We start from the raw sequence: 4989 nt of genomic DNA on the forward strand, positions 1-4989 counted from the left end.
TTTCATTTGTTTCTTTAATTTCCTAGTTGACCCATTCATTCTTTAGTATCATGTTGTATAACCTCCATGTATTTGCAGTCTTTCCAAATTTTGTTGTGACCGATTTCAAGTTTCATAGCATTGTGGTCAGAAAATATGCATGGTACGATCGCAATATTTTTGTACTTGTTGAGGTCTGATTCATGACCTAATATGTGATCTATTCTGGAGAATGTCCCATGTATCCTTGAAAAGATTGTGTGTTCTTCTTTAGGATGAAATATTCTGAATATATCTGTTAAGTCCATCTGCTCCAGTGTGTCATTCAATGCCATTGTTTTCTTGTTGACTTTCTGTCTATATGGCGTGTCCATTGTAAGTGAGGTGTTATAATCCCCTATTATTACTGTGTTATTATCAATGAATTCCTTTATGTTTGTTAGTTATTGCTTTATATACTTGACGCTCCCATGTGGGGTGCATATTTATAATTGTTAGAGCTTCTTGTAGGATTGTCCCCTTTATCATGATAAGGCACCTTTCTTCATGCCTTGTTACAGTGTTTGTTTTAAAGTCTAGTATGTCTGATATAAGTATTGTTACTCTAATTTTGTTTTGTTAACTATTTGCATGGTAAATGTTTCTCTACCCCCTTATTTTCATTCTGCAGGTATATTGAGGTCTAAAGTGAGTCTCCTATAGACAACATATAGATTTGTCTTGTTTGTTTGTTTGTTTGTAATCCATTCTGACACCCTATGTCTTTTGATTGGAGCATTTAGGCCATTTAAATTCTGAGTAATTATTAATAAATATGTATTTAGTGCCATTTTATTACCTGTTTTGTTGTCATTTCTGGAAATTTTCTCTGATACTGTCTTGTCTTTGTCACTTTTGTTCATTCCTTTCCACTCAAAGCATACCCTTTAACGTTTCTTGCAGAGCTGGGTCAGTGGTCACAAACTCCTTTAGTTTTTGTTTGTCTGGAATATTCTTTATCTCTCCTATTCTTCATGACAGCTTTGCTGAATAGAGTATTCTTCACTGCAAAATTTTCCCATTCAGCGAGTTTTATATATCATGCCACTGCCTTCTGTCTTGCCAAGTTTTTGTGGAGAGATCTGCAGCTCGCCTTATATGTTTTCTTTTGTAAGTTAGGGACTTCTTTTGTCTTGCTGCTTAAGATTTTTTCTTTACCACTATATTTTGCAAATTTGAGAACAATTCATCTTGGTGTTGGTCTGCTTTTTTTTTTTTTTTTCATGTCAGTTCTCTTTGTCTCCTGGATCTGGATGTCTGTTTCCTCACCCAGATTAGGGAAGTTTTCAACTATTATTTCCTCAAATAAATCTTCTTCCCCCTTTTCTCTCTTCTACTTCTGGAACTCCTATAATACAAATGTATTACTTTTGATGGAGTCACTGATTTCCCTAAGTCTATTCCCATGTACCGTAATTCTTCTCTCTTCCTTTCAGCTTCATTGTTTTCCATTATTTTAGCGTCTATATCACTTATTCTTTCCTCTGATTCTTCCAGAGTTGTGTTCATTGCATCAAATGTGTTTCATATCTGTTATTGAATTTTTTCATCTGATTGATTGTTTTTCTTTGTGGTAAAAACCTTCCTGAAGTCTTCCATTCTTCTCTAAGTCCCATTGAGTATCGTTATGATTGTGGCTTTAAATTCTCTATCAGGCATGTTACTTACATCTTATTTGCTTAGCTCTCTGTCTGTGACCTTATCTTGTTCTTTCATTTGGGATGAATTTCTCCATATTGGCATTTTTTTCTAAGTCTTTTTTTTCTCGATGTTAAAAAGGCCTGTAATATTTCCTATTCATGAAAGTAGTAGCTTTATGACTAAGAAGTCAGACAGTGTCCAGGGCCTGGCCCTTCAGGTAGTGTCTCTGGTGTGTGTTACGTGCACTCTGTCATTGTGCTTTGGCTGCTCTATCCTTCAGGTCAGTTGTCTGTGGAAGCTCTCCTTGCCTGCAGTGGGCATTGTTTGGTCCTAGGCCAGAGCGTGGCAAGTTTTAACTTGGTGTGCTCTTGTCTATTTGTTAAATGAAACCTGATAGTATTTACAGTAGAGCTGAATTGTTGTAGAGCTCTGGTTAGGAGACATGGTGTGGGCATGGATTTCTGCTGGTCTTCTGTGGAAAGGGGCCCACTGTGCTAGTACTGAGGCAAAGTTGACTGAGAATGGCCATACCACCAGTGTGCAGGTGTGGGACTTGGTATAAACAGGTTTGATAGTCAGTGTCAGCATTGTGCTATTTACCTCAGGTGGCACTGTGTTTATTCTGAGGGGCAGGGGAGGGAATGGTACCAGCCAGGTCCTTTGTCCCTGAGAGGCTTCTCTTTGCATGGTGCTCTCAGGGAAGCACTCTGAGAAGAGCAAATATTCTCCTCCTTGTGTGTTCCAAGCATTTTCCAGATCACTGCTTCCATGCTGTCTGCCTTCAAGTTATTTGCCTGCCTCCTCTGCAGGAGTAATCCAGTGACTCCTAGCAAAACTTGCTGACTTTAAAAACTCTGGGCTTTAAGAACATGGTGTGTGCTGGGGCCTACACTGGTCTTCTGGTGGAGGGTCTTGCTGTGCTGTGACTGAGGCAGGCTTGACAGAGATGGGCAGCTGCACCAGAGCACAGAGGTGTGGGACTTGGTGTAAGCAGGTTAGGCAGCCAGGGTTGGGGCTGAGCTGGTTTCTGCAGGTGGATCTGCATTTATGCTGATGTGTGGGGGAGGAAAATGGCCCCAACTGTCTCTTTTGTGTGCTGTGAGGCATCTCCTTGAAGGCTACCTTTCAGGGGTATGCTCTAAGAAGAGTGAATAATTTCCCGACTGTGTGCCCCAGGCATTCTTCAGATTATTGTTTCCATGCTGGCTGCCCCAGGTTGTTTGACTCCCTTTTTTCTTGGAGTAGGGAAGCACACTGAGGGCTGTATCCCAGCAAAGACTGTGGACCTTTAAAACTCCAGTCTTTATTTTTTTTAATTTTTTAAATTTTTTTATTATGTTAGTCACCATACAGTACATCCCTGGTTTCTGATGCAATGTTCGATGATTCATTAGTTGCGTATAACACCCAGTGCACTATGCAATACATGCCCTCCTTACTACCCATCACCAATCTATCCCATTCCCCCACAATATGAGAGAAACAAATAAACAAATCATAAAATTGGCAGAAGATATGAACAGACACTTTTCCAATGATGACATACAAATGGCCAACAGACACATGAAAAAATGTCCAAAATCATTAGCCATCAGGGAAATTCAAATCAAAACCACACTAAGATACCACCTTATGCCAGTTAGAATGGCAAAAATTAACAAGGCAGGAAACAGCAATTGCTGGAGAGGATGTGGAGAAAGGGGATCCCTCCTACATTATTGGTGGGAATGCAGGTTGGTGCAGCCACTCTGGAAAACAGTGTGGAGGTCCCTTAAAAAGTTAAAAATTGAGCTACTCTATGACCTAGCCATTGCAATACTGGGTATTTATCCCAAAGATACAGACGTAGTGAAGAGAAGGGCCATATGCACCCCAATGTTCATAGCAGCATTGTCCACAATAGCTAAATCGTGGAAGGAACTGAGATGCCCTTCAACAGATGACTGGATTAAGAAGATGTGGTCCATATATACAATGGAATATTACTCAGCTATCAGAAAGAACGAGTTCTCAACATTTGCTGCAACATGGACGGCACTGGAGGAGATAATGCTAAGTGAAATAAGTCAAACAGAGAAAGACAATTATCATATGATTTCTCTCATGTATGGAACATAAGAACTAGGGAGATCAGTAGGGGAAGAAAGGGATAAAGAAGGGGGGGGGTAATTAGAAGGGAGAATAAAACTCCAGTCTTTAAGCCCCACTGATTCCAAGACCTCAGGAATATCAACGCCTCTTGTTTTCCCAGACAATGACTTTAGGGAGGTGTTCTCCTTGTGCTCCTCTCTCTCATGCCTTTCTCCACAACCATGGCTCTCTCCCCTTCACAACACATGTGATCCATTTCTCCCCAAAACCACATCTCTGCACTTCCTACCTTCTTTGATGTGGCTTCATCTTTCCCTTTAGTTGTGGTGTTTGTTCTGTCAGAATTCAGATTGACTTCTGGGGTATTTAGGATGATTTGATAGTTATCTAGTTGTGTTTGAGGGATGAGATGAGACTAAGGTCCTCTTACTATAACATCATCCTCTTTATTTTAGGGGGGAGCAGAGGGAGAGAATCTTAAGTAAGCTCCATGCCCAGCCTGCAGCTCAATGTGGGATTCAATCTCACAATCCTGAGATCATGAACTGAGCTAAAATCAAGAGGCTTAGCTAACTGAGCCACCCACTTGCCCCAAACGCCACCATCTTCTAAATAACACCTATTTTAAGCTATATTCATTCTATTTTTTACCTCATTTTTAAATTCTATTTTGTCAAAAATATATATATCATATATATATAAATATATATAAAGTTAGTTATTATTATAATGCACTTGCAATAAAATTTACAAGTATTGTAAAACATACCTGGCTGGTGGTTGTTTATTTATTTATTTATTTATTTATTTATTTTTGGTAGTTGTATATTTAAACCATTTTTAAAATTTTTATGTAAATTCCAGTTAATTAACATACAGTGTAATATTAATTTTTGTCAATTATATTTTAATTTAATTTTTATTTTTTATTATAAATTTTAGTTTATTTAGATATTCTAAATACAAAGCTGATTTTATATTTTTAGGCAATATTTGAAATCATGACAAACACTAGTAGTCCATTGATATGTTAGTTATTACATCTAGGAAAAATTGACACTTAGCAACAAGTAATATTTCCTGACAGTTTTGATGTGGGAAACAAAGGCAAAAGAGAAATTATTAAATTTCCTTACCACCTACAGCCCACTGACAAGTCTTTAAACAGGCAGAGTGACATTCCTCTAGGGACTCAACTGCCTCAATGTTAATACTTTGCTCAGGGCAAAAGGCAACCTT

This window comes from Ursus arctos, chromosome X, assembly GCF_023065955.2.
Source record: "Ursus arctos isolate Adak ecotype North America chromosome X, UrsArc2.0, whole genome shotgun sequence".
NCBI classification, from domain to species: domain Eukaryota; kingdom Metazoa; phylum Chordata; class Mammalia; order Carnivora; family Ursidae; genus Ursus; species Ursus arctos.